The sequence below is a fragment of the Cannabis sativa genome, chromosome 2 (assembly GCF_029168945.1).
Source record: "Cannabis sativa cultivar Pink pepper isolate KNU-18-1 chromosome 2, ASM2916894v1, whole genome shotgun sequence".
NCBI lineage: Eukaryota > Viridiplantae > Streptophyta > Magnoliopsida > Rosales > Cannabaceae > Cannabis > Cannabis sativa.
The window spans coordinates 16,186,976-16,197,788 of NC_083602.1; the positions used below are offsets into that span (position 1 = coordinate 16,186,976).

The 10,813-nt window shown below is 33.7% G+C and overlaps 1 non-coding gene and 1 pseudogene across 1 annotated transcript; one reads left to right on the plus strand and one right to left on the minus strand.

Moving 5' to 3' along the window:
• Window positions 1–824: 824 nt before the first annotated feature.
• On the minus strand, window positions 825–6,868 carry LOC133034795 (uncharacterized; annotated as a pseudogene).
• LOC133035299 (small nucleolar RNA R71) lies at window positions 6,268–6,374 on the plus strand. Its single transcript, XR_009686574.1, has one exon. It is a non-coding gene; the product is annotated as a small nucleolar RNA R71 (small nucleolar RNA).
• Window positions 6,869–10,813: the final 3,945 nt, after the last annotated feature.

Here is a 10,813-nt window from a genome sequence, read left to right on the forward strand (position 1 = left end):
AATAAAAGTGTATTTTTAACCACTAATCACAACCCCCAACTAGCTTATTGCTAGTCCCTAGCAATTCAAGCGGAGAAAAAGAATAATCGAATTGAATAAACAAGTCAAATCACGCAAAAATATCCAAGCATTTTCAAAATATTAGTAGAGAGTTAAAGATTGCTATCAGTGTTATTTCAGTTGTAACAACAGAGTTGTGTGTGTGTGCACCAAACTGTATTTATTTTATTTCAAGTCTTAACACAAATAGTATCGAAAAATCTCAAAAGTGTAAAGGTCTCAACTCCAATTTTCTTCACGGGTATTGAAAGTATTTATATTGGAAGGGTGACACTCTTTGGAGTTGGAAATGTAACAATTAACGCACAAATGAGAGAGGATAAACTTTTTAGGATAAGCAATTTGAACAAATATTGATCACAAGATAGACATATCAAACTAATAGAATTCAAATGACAAACAACCTTTGGGATTTACATGAAAAACTCACAAAATAAAGAGCAAACTAACTAACTAATAAATAAAGAAATATAATAACAATTTTTTTTCTTTAGAGAGACATGTGATGCTTCTTTTTTTTTTTAATTAAAATAAACTAACATGATTTTTTTTTTTTTAGATATGGAAAGAATGGAGGTAAATAGAAATAAAATGATATTACTTTTGCTATTTTTATTTATTTTTTTTTTCTTCTAAAAAAAAAAAGATGGAGACTACTTGAAAATCAAAATAAAATGATGTTGCTCTTGTTCTTTTTTTTTTTTTCATTATATATATTTTTTTGATGATTTTTTTTTTTTTTTACTTTTTTTTTTCTTCTTCTTCTTTTTTTTTTTTTGACAAGAGACAACATATAAAAATAAAGATATAAAGAAATATAATAAAGTTACAAAGAAATAAACACAAAGGCTCTTTTGACAATAAATTAATCCCTCTAGTAAATGTCATGTTTGAAATTCCAAAAGTTTAACTTTACCAACTCAAATGATCAATGAAAGTTCAAAAAGTTATTTTCTCAACTCTCACAACTCACAAAAAATGAAAAACTTTACACTCAAAATTTTTCTTAACTATATGTGTTTACAACTATTTTACCACATGTTTGGAAAGTGCACAAAAGAACTCTGAAAATCACAACTTGGTAACAAAATATAGCAAATATTGACTCAAACTGTAATTTTACTATCATGCTTGGATAATTTTGAAAAAATTTGACTTAAAAAATTCAACAAGACAATTATAATTCTCTAAATGAACGCTCACCAGAGCTCACCACCCCCAACTCAAAATTAGACAGTGTCCTCAATGTCACAAAAAATATGAAATGAAAAAGATAGGGAAAAGAGTACACCTGATCGACGATAATATGCACGGGGTGAGAGTGGAGATAACCTGATAACAGTAACCCAAAACAAACATAGAAAATACAAAAATACAAAAACACAAAACAAAAATAAAAATAAAATAAAATACTATAATATATAGATAGGGAAAATAAACATTTCAGAGTGTATAATCTGGGTCCTCAAGAAGGACCTCTTCAACAAGGCTCACACTCTCAATGTAATGTTTCAGTCTCTGGCCATTGACTCGAAAAATTCTCCCATCGGTTGGGTCCTTGACTTCAACAGAACCGTTGGGGAATACTTGTTTAACCACATATGGACCAGTCCACCTCGATCTCAACTTACCGGGGTGGAGATGCAAACGAGAATCGTACAAATGTACTTTTTCATTCGGCTCAAAATGTTTTCTCAGGATCTGTTTATCGTGAGCAACTTTCAGCTTTGCTTTGTAGATCCTAGAATTATCGTAAGCATCATTTCTCAACTCCTCAATTTCAGACAATTGAAGTTTTCGGTTCATACCTGCCGCACTTAGATCGAAGTTCAGGGCCTTAATAGCCCAATAAGCTTTGTGCTCAAGTTCGACAGGTAAATGACATGCTTTCCCATAGACAAGCCGATAGGGAGACATCCCAAGAGGGGACTTGTAAGCAGTGCGATATGCCCAAAGTGCATCTTGAAGACGTGTTGACCAATCTTTGCGGTCGGGATTTACCGTCTTTTCAAGAATGTTTTTGATCTCCCTATTAGCTAGCTCAGCTTGACCATTGGTTTGTGGATGATAGGCATTGGCAACTTTGTGAAGTACACCGTACTTTCGCATAAGAGCCTCAAAAGATCGGTTGCAAAAATGAGTGCCTTGATCACTAATGATAGCGCGAGGGGTACCAAACCTCGATAACACATTTTCTTTTAAGAATTTCACAACAGTCGCGTTATCATTATTTCGACAAGGTACTGCCTCGACCCATTTTGAAACATAATCCACAGCAAGAAGGATGTAAAGGTAACCAAAAGAAGGTGGAAATGGTCCCATAAAGTCTATCCCCCAACAATCAAATACTTCAATGACAAGAATTGGGTTCAAGGGCATCATGTGCCGACGGGACAAGGAGCCTAACTTTTGGCACCTTACACAAGAGCGACAAAAATCATTGGTGTCTTTGAACAAAGTGGGCCAGTAAAGACCGCATTGTAAGATTTTTGCAGCGGTTTTCTTCACAGAAAAGTGACCACCACAAGCATCATTGTGGCAAAAATTTAGCACACTAGACACCTCATCATCGGGAATGCATTTTCGCATAATCTGGTCGGGACAATACTTGAATAAGTATGGATCATCCCAAAAGAAATTTCGCACCTCGACCAAGAATTTGCGTTTGTCTTGTGAACTCCACTCAGAAGGGAGCTCACCAGTTACTAAGTAGTTAACAATGTGCGCATACCACGGTAACTTAGTAACAACGAATAATTGTTCATCGGGGAAATCATCATGAATAGGTGGGCCATCAGCGGGATCACTAAATTCAAGTCGGGACAAGTGATCCGCGACTACATTTTCAACACCTTTCTTATCTTTGATTGTTATGTCAAATTCTTGCAAGAGAAGGATCCACCTTATTAAGCGTGCCTTAGCATCCTTTTTGGAAAGGAGGTACTTAAGTAAGGGCAGTGATCGGTGAAGATCGTAATAGGTGATCCAATCAGGTAAGCTCGAAATTTGTCAAGAGCAAAGACAACGGCAAGCAACTCTTTTTCAGTTGTGGAATAGTTCATTTGAGCACTATTAAGAGTTCTACTTGCATAGTAGACAACAAAAGGTTTCCCCTCCCTTCGTTGTCCAAGAACAGCTCCAACAGCAAAATTACTGGCATCACACATGATTTCAAAAGGAAGACTCCAATCGGGTGATTGAATAATGGGAGCAGAAGTGAGTGAATTCACAAGTGTTTGGAAGGACTCCTCACACTTTGGGGTCCACTCAAAAGTAGAATCTTTGGCTAGGAGGTTGCATAATGGACGAGAAATCATTGAAAAATTCTTTATGAACCTCCTATAAAAACCAGCATGGCCAAGAAATGACCGAATGTCTTTGACAGTCTTAGGGGTAGGAAGTTTAGAGATGAGGTCAATTTTAGATTGATCAACCTCAATCCCTTTTTCAGAAACAATGTGGCCTAAGACAATTCCAGAAGATACCATAAAATGACACTTTTCCCAATTAAGCACAAGACCTTTCTCGATGCAACGTTTTAAAACAGCCTCAAGATTGAGAAGGCATGCGTCAAAAGATTTTCCAAAGACGGTTAAGTCATCCATATAAACTTCCATGGTGTTTTCAATCATGTCACTGGAAATACTCATCATGCATCTTTGGAAAGTAGCTGGTGCATTACACAGTCCAAATGGCATACGCCGGAAAGCATATGTTCCAAAAGGACAAGTGAAAGTGGTCTTCTCTTGGTCCTCTAATGCAATCTCAATTTGATAGTAACCTGAATAACCATCGAGAAAGCAGTAGAAAGGATGACCAGCTACGCGCTCAAGAATTTGATCAATGAATGGGAGTGGGAAATGATCTTTACGGGAGGCGGCATTCAATTTTCGATAATCAATGCACATGCGCCAACCCGTCACAGTTTTGGTGGGAACAAGGGCCCCTTTTTCATTTTGGACAACAGTAACACCTGATTTCTTAGGCACTACCTGAACTGGACTGACCCATTTGCTATCGGCCACCGGGTAAATGATAGCAGCATCAAGAAGTTTTAACACTTCATTTTTCACCACTTCTTTCATTGGTGGGTTCAGTCTTCTTTGAGGGTCCCTTCGTGGGATAGCTTCTTCTTCTAGATTAATTCGGTGGGTGCAAATTCGAGGGCTAATACCTTTGATATCAGCAAACGTCCAACCTATCGCAAGTTTGTATTTTCGCAGTAGCTCGAGTAACTGCAATTCTTGAGAAAGTTGAAGGTCGGACGAGATGATAACTGGAAAGGTTTGGCCATCTCCCAGAAAAACATGTTTCAAACCCTTTGGAAGTTGGTTCAGTTGAACATTGGGAGGTTCTTCGGCAGAAGCTTTTAGCGTTTCCCTCTCACGAGGTAATGCTTCAAAGTGTGGCTTCCAAAATTTCTTCCCTTTGTTTTGTGTGTCCAATTGATCAACGGTAGCAAGAGCGGACTCAACAAAACTGGGATTTTCATTTTCAAGGCGTGAGAGGAGTTCATCAAGATTAACGAAATTTCTTTGCAATTGAATCTCTTCAGAAACAAGATTGTCAATCATGAATGTTTGATGACATTCTTCATCCTCTTGAAGTTGTTTCCCAATGTGAAAAATGTTGACCTCAAGTGTCATATTTCCAAATGATATTTTCATTAGACCATTACGACAATTGATCAAAGCATTTGCAGTGGCAAGGAATGGTCTTCCAAGGATGATGGGAATTTTGGATTCCATGTTGACCACAGATTGAGTATCCAGAACAAGGAAGTCCACGGGATAATAGAATTTCTCAATTTGAACGAGAACATCCTCAACGATACCCCGAGGCTTTTTGATAGAGCGGTCAGCAAGCTGCAGCACAACAGATGTTGGCTTCATTTCTCCAAGACCAAGTTGCGAGTACACAGAGTAAGGCATGAGATTCACACTCGCGCCAAGGTCAAGCAAAGCTTGGGCGACTTCATGAGTCCCAATTTGGCATGAAATGGTGGGACAACCAGGATCTTTGTATTTTGGCGGTGTCTTTTGTTCGATCACCGCACTCACTTGTTCAGTCAAGAAAGCAGTCTTCTTGACATGGTGCTTTCTCTTAGCAGTGCACAAGTCCTTGATGATTTTGGCATAAGCTGGCACTTGTTTTATGATGTGAAGCAAAGGAAGATTAATCTTCACTTGTGTCAAGTGCTCAAGGAGTTCAGCTCGGTTTTCAGGAATTTTCCCAACAGGTCTAAGAGCCTGGGGAAATGGTACTTTTGCTTGACCATTTATCGGTGCACTGTCAGTGGCAACTTTTGAATTTGAAGTAGTGGTTTTGATGGATGGATCTTCCAAAGCTTTACCACTTCTTGTTGTGATGGCGTTAACCCCTTTAACGATGGGATCATTAGAGGTGGAGATTTCAGCCATGTGTTGCCCTTGTGCATTAAATTGAGGCTGGGAAGGAAGTCTGCCTTTCTCAGAAATAGCCAAGGATGCGGTCAATTTTGAAAATTGACTTTTTATTTCTTGGACATCTTCCTTTAATTGGCGATTGATTTTAGCTTGTTCCTCAATGAATGCATGAATAGTGCTTTCAAGGGAGTTCCCTTGTTGTTGAGCATTGTATTGAGGCGTAGGATATGCCTTTGGAGGTTGAGCTTGATGCTCATTTCTCCATTGTCCTCCAGATGTTTGAGCTTGGTTAGAGTTATCTCTCCAACTGAAATTCGGGTGGTTTCTCCAACCAGGGTTGTACGTATGGGAGAATGGCTTGTTATATTGCCCTAAGGCATTGCATTGCTCCTCATGAACCCCCTTCATTTCTTTGTAAACTAAGCAGTCCTTAGCTAAATGGTCATTTTCTCCACAAACGAAACAAGGTTCGAGTGGTCTAGTTTGTGCTTGGGCAACCATGCGCCCTTTTTGGCCATCTTTAGTCGTAAGGATTTCAATTTGCTTTTTTAAAGATTCGACTTGGGCCTTTAAGCTGTCCTCTTCCCGAAGTTGGTAAATCCCAGCTGGTCGATTTCTGTTGGTGCTTTCAGCAGCACTTGGACCAGTCCATGTGTGAGATTTTTCAGCAAGCTCAATGAGAAACTCAAGAGCTTCTTCGGGTTCCTTTTGAAGGAACTCACCGTTGCACATCATTTCTACGAACTGGCGCTCACGACTTGTGAGGCCTTCATAGAAGTAGCTGACGATGCGCCAACTCTCGTACCCGTGGTGTGGACACTGACTTAAGAGATCTTTAAATCTCTCCCAGACTTGATAGAACGTTTCATTGTCTTTTTGGGAAAATGTTGAGATTTGTCTTTTCAAACTGTTGGTCTTATGGACAGGGAAATATTTAACAAAAAATGTTTTGGTCATTTCTTCCCATGTTCCGATAGACCTAGATCTCAAAGAATACAACCAACTTTTAGCTTTATCCTTCAAGGAGAAGGGGAAAAACTTTAAGCGTGCAGCATCATTGATGGTTGCTCGGTCATAAAAAGTGTCAACAACTTCCTCAAACTCCCTAATATGCACGTATGGATTTTCATTTTCTATTCCATGAAAAGTTGGCAAAAGTTGAATAATGCCGGGTTTGACACCAAGACTTGGCATATTAGGTGGAAATATGAAGCATGATGGTATGGAAGTTTGGGTGGGGTGAAGGTAATCATTAAGTGTTCTCTGTTGTATTTCATTATTATTATTCATTGCGAAAGGATTACCGATTATCGTGTGAATGGGAGAAGGAGTAGTGGATGGATTGGACGAAGTTTCACTAGAAGTGGTTTCGTCAGAAGAAGAGTTACTCATGCACTCTTGTTTGCTTTTTTTTTTTAAATATATTTAATTTTTTTTTTGTTCAACTTGTTCCCAGGTTACTTTGGAGGTTTTTAGAATGGTCCTTCACAACTTACTAGAACTCCCCGGGGTTACCAGGTAAGTGTGAAGGGTTCACTAACCTTTTCGACCAAAGACCTTTCTAAGCAAAAATGAGTTGCTTATTTTTGATAAAACAAGGTTGTTTTTGTTATAGTAAATAGCACAAAAATGTAATATTACAATGATTAACACAAAAATGTTCCCAGGCCAATTGGAAAGGTTGCCAAGGTACCGCTTCGTCCCAACCTTGCCTAGACAGAACCGAGGTTCCCAGGTAAGGTGGAGGGTACACTAACACAAACCTTATTTAAAAACCAATCTTTCTAGACAGAACAATGTTGGTTTGTGTCATATACAATATTACACTGTTGTACCAAATACTAAGTGTTTTATGAAGGAGTTTTTATAACTTACTTTTTTTTTTTGTATTTTTATGATTTTTTAGAGGACTTAAATGCTATGAGTACTAAGAAAAAGACAAATAAAACACTAATGAAAAAAGAAAACAATAACTAAAAGATAGTATAAACAATCACACTAAACAAAAATTAAAGTAAAAAAAAAAAAAATAATAAATAAATAAATAAATAAAGGGAATAGACTTTTTTTTTTTTTTTTTAAAGAAATCATTTCTGATAAGGAAGATCAGATAAAACCGCAACCTTAGAGCATACTTTGAATTCCTGGTATTTTTTTTTTTACAAATATTTACACAACATAAGACAATATTCACAAGAAAATAAAATATAACAAAAAAAAAATTACTAACCTCTTGATTGTAGATTTCACTAGCTTTCGAAAAATTACCTCCCCGGCAACGGCGCCAAAATTTGTTTAACGCCCAAATGTGACTTCCACTAGCGGTGGTTGTAGTATAGATCGGGCGGTCGATTCCACAGGGAGGTGATTCTGGACAAAAGCGTTAGTAGAGAAATAAAAACAAAAGGTTAATAATAAGTGATAGTAGTAACAAATGATTTTGTGGTTTTTGTTTTGGTAATAAATATTAAAGGAAAGCAAATAAAGGTGTAATCAATAATAAAAGAGAGAAAGGCTTCAAGAATCATCCATATGCTTGTTTAGCTATTTTGTACCTTTGATTCACTAAGTTGACACAATGATGTAACATTAAAGTTCATTATATTTTGAGTATACAAGTTCTTAAAAATAAAAGAAATAATTTAATCTTATGTAGAACCTAGAAATGACATTATACATCAAGCAATAATGCAATAAAAGATTAGATATAAAACTAAACATCAATATTATTTTTACTAAATAGTAACACATAGAAAGAGCATGACTAATCCTATATATCTTTAGTAAAAATAATGACAAAGAGATGGAGATGGAGGTGATAGTGAAAGAAATGAACATTAATATTACTTTTATTAATTTTTAGACACATAGGGAGAGCATGACTAAACCTATATATCATTTAACAAAAAGTAAATAAAAATGAACATAAAAGATAGAAATGAGCAATACTACCATTACTATAATCACTAAATAAAAATATATAGAAAGAGCATGACTAAGTCTATATATATATTTGGTATAATAGCATAGATAGTATAGATGGAAGAAGAACATAAAAATAAAAGTGGAATATGAACTTGCATTACTCAAATAAACATTACAACAAAAAGTGAATCAAAGATACAAAATAACCTCACTTTGCATATGGAATCATCCCTAACCTTCCAAGGAAGATTAGGCCATTATGCTAATCATTCTCATAAAATTTCTAAAGAGAAAAGATGAGAAGAAAAGTTGAGAGAATTTTGCTATAGTTTTTCTACACTAAAAATTACACACTAAAAATTACTAAAATGAGCTCCTATTTATAGAGCCATAAAAGGACTAAAAATAAATAAATAAAAATTTGGGATTATAAAATAAATATTAAAATTAAATTTGACATTTCAAATCAAAAATAAAATTAATATTATTTTTGTTATCATTGTGATTTTGACTTCTACTCTTTGGATGAAGGTTGAGTGTGGAAGAGGAAAATAGGGTTGATGATGACCTAGACTTATCATCATTGCATCACATGCTTTGGAAGAGACAAAATTGATGATGAGCTTCATGGGCTAGGCTTAACCTTTTTGGGTTGGGTTGCTTTGGGCTTCAACAAATATGCCATTTTTTTCTTCATTTCTTTTCAACTTTGCTCCTTCCTCTTTCTTTCAACAAAAATACACTTTAATTCCTACAAGAAAGACATAAATTGAATCAAAATCAAATATTTTCATTTATAAAATATATTACAATAATTTCATGAAAATATCAATTAAAACTCAATTTATTTTATCATTTAAAATAAATAAAAGTGTATTTTTAACCACTAATCAGCACACTTTATATAGAATAGATATATATGTATAAATCAGAGACATGGGATAGGATCCATAAAAAAGCTTTACCGCAGTTTTTTTTTTATTTTTATTTTTGTTTTATATTACCATTTAAATCGAGCTGGGTTTTTTCGGATTGCGTTTCGAATTTTCAATTCATTAAGAAAATTACTAAACTACCCTTTTGATTTTTTTATTTTACAAAAATAAATAATTTCAAAAAAAAAAAAAACACACACACAAAAAAATATATATAAATATGATCTCTACAGAATTTTTAATATTTTTGTAGACTTTAAATTTTATTTATATAAAATAAGATTTTTTAGTGTATTTTTATATTGTATTTTTATTATTTTGTTGTTGATTTTTTATTATTTTTATTTATTTTTATATTGTTTTGAAGTTTTTTTTTTTTGTATTTTTTATGAAATACAGTAAAAATATATAAAAAAAATTAAAACGTAAAAATTTAAATTTTTTTACAAAAATTAGTATTTTATGTAATAATCCTTTAAAAAATATGACTAAAAATGAATAATAGTTCTAATTTATTTTTCAAGCTCACAATTTATAAATTAAATGAAGGCCAATTATGTAATCCCTCACTAACTTTTTGAAGGATTACACCCCTCAAATAAGACAAAATAACTATAGGTTGATAATAGTGAATTACATAGATAGGAAACCGGTTGATAATTTAAAATTTAAATATTAAAAAATTAATAAAGTACATTTTTGAGGTCAAACATGTCATTTTCAATTAAGTTTGAGTAATATTGAATTATAGAAAATGGTATAATTGTAATTGTATACTATTCTAATATTTTATGGTCAATTATGTAATCCCTCACTAACTTTTTGAAGGATTACATCCCTCAAATAAGACAAAATAACTATAGGTTGATAATAGTGAATTACATAGATAGGAAACCGGTTGATAATTTAAAATTTAAATATTGAAAAATTAATAAAGTACATTTTTGAGGTCAAACATGTCATTTTCAATTAAGTTTGAGTAATATTGAATTATAGAAAATGGTATAATTGTAATTGGATACTATTCTAATATTTTATTGTTTGTATTTGGCATAGAGTAGTTTGTATTTTTATAGAAGTGTTTTGTATCAATCACTACAAAATATTGTATCAAGCCATTTCACTAAGGAAAAAAATTACTATAATATTGTATGAAGCCAAATGTGACAATAAAAGAGATTATGCTACTTGAACAAAATTAAAATTTATTTAAAATAGATTTTAAAAATGCAAAAAAGAACAATAAAAGGTATTGTTTGGTTACACTTTACTTTTTTAATTTTTTAAACAAAAAATGAAAATAAAATTTTTATTTTTAAAAATTTTGTTTTTGAAAAACAAAAATGCGTTCTGTAACTATTTTTATTTTTCAATTTTAAAAATACAAAAGAAAAGTGTGCTCTGTAAAGTTTATTTTTATTTTTATTTTTTGATTTTATTTAAGCTGGGTCTAGATTCGGGATCGGATTCGAGTTCGAGACAGAGGTC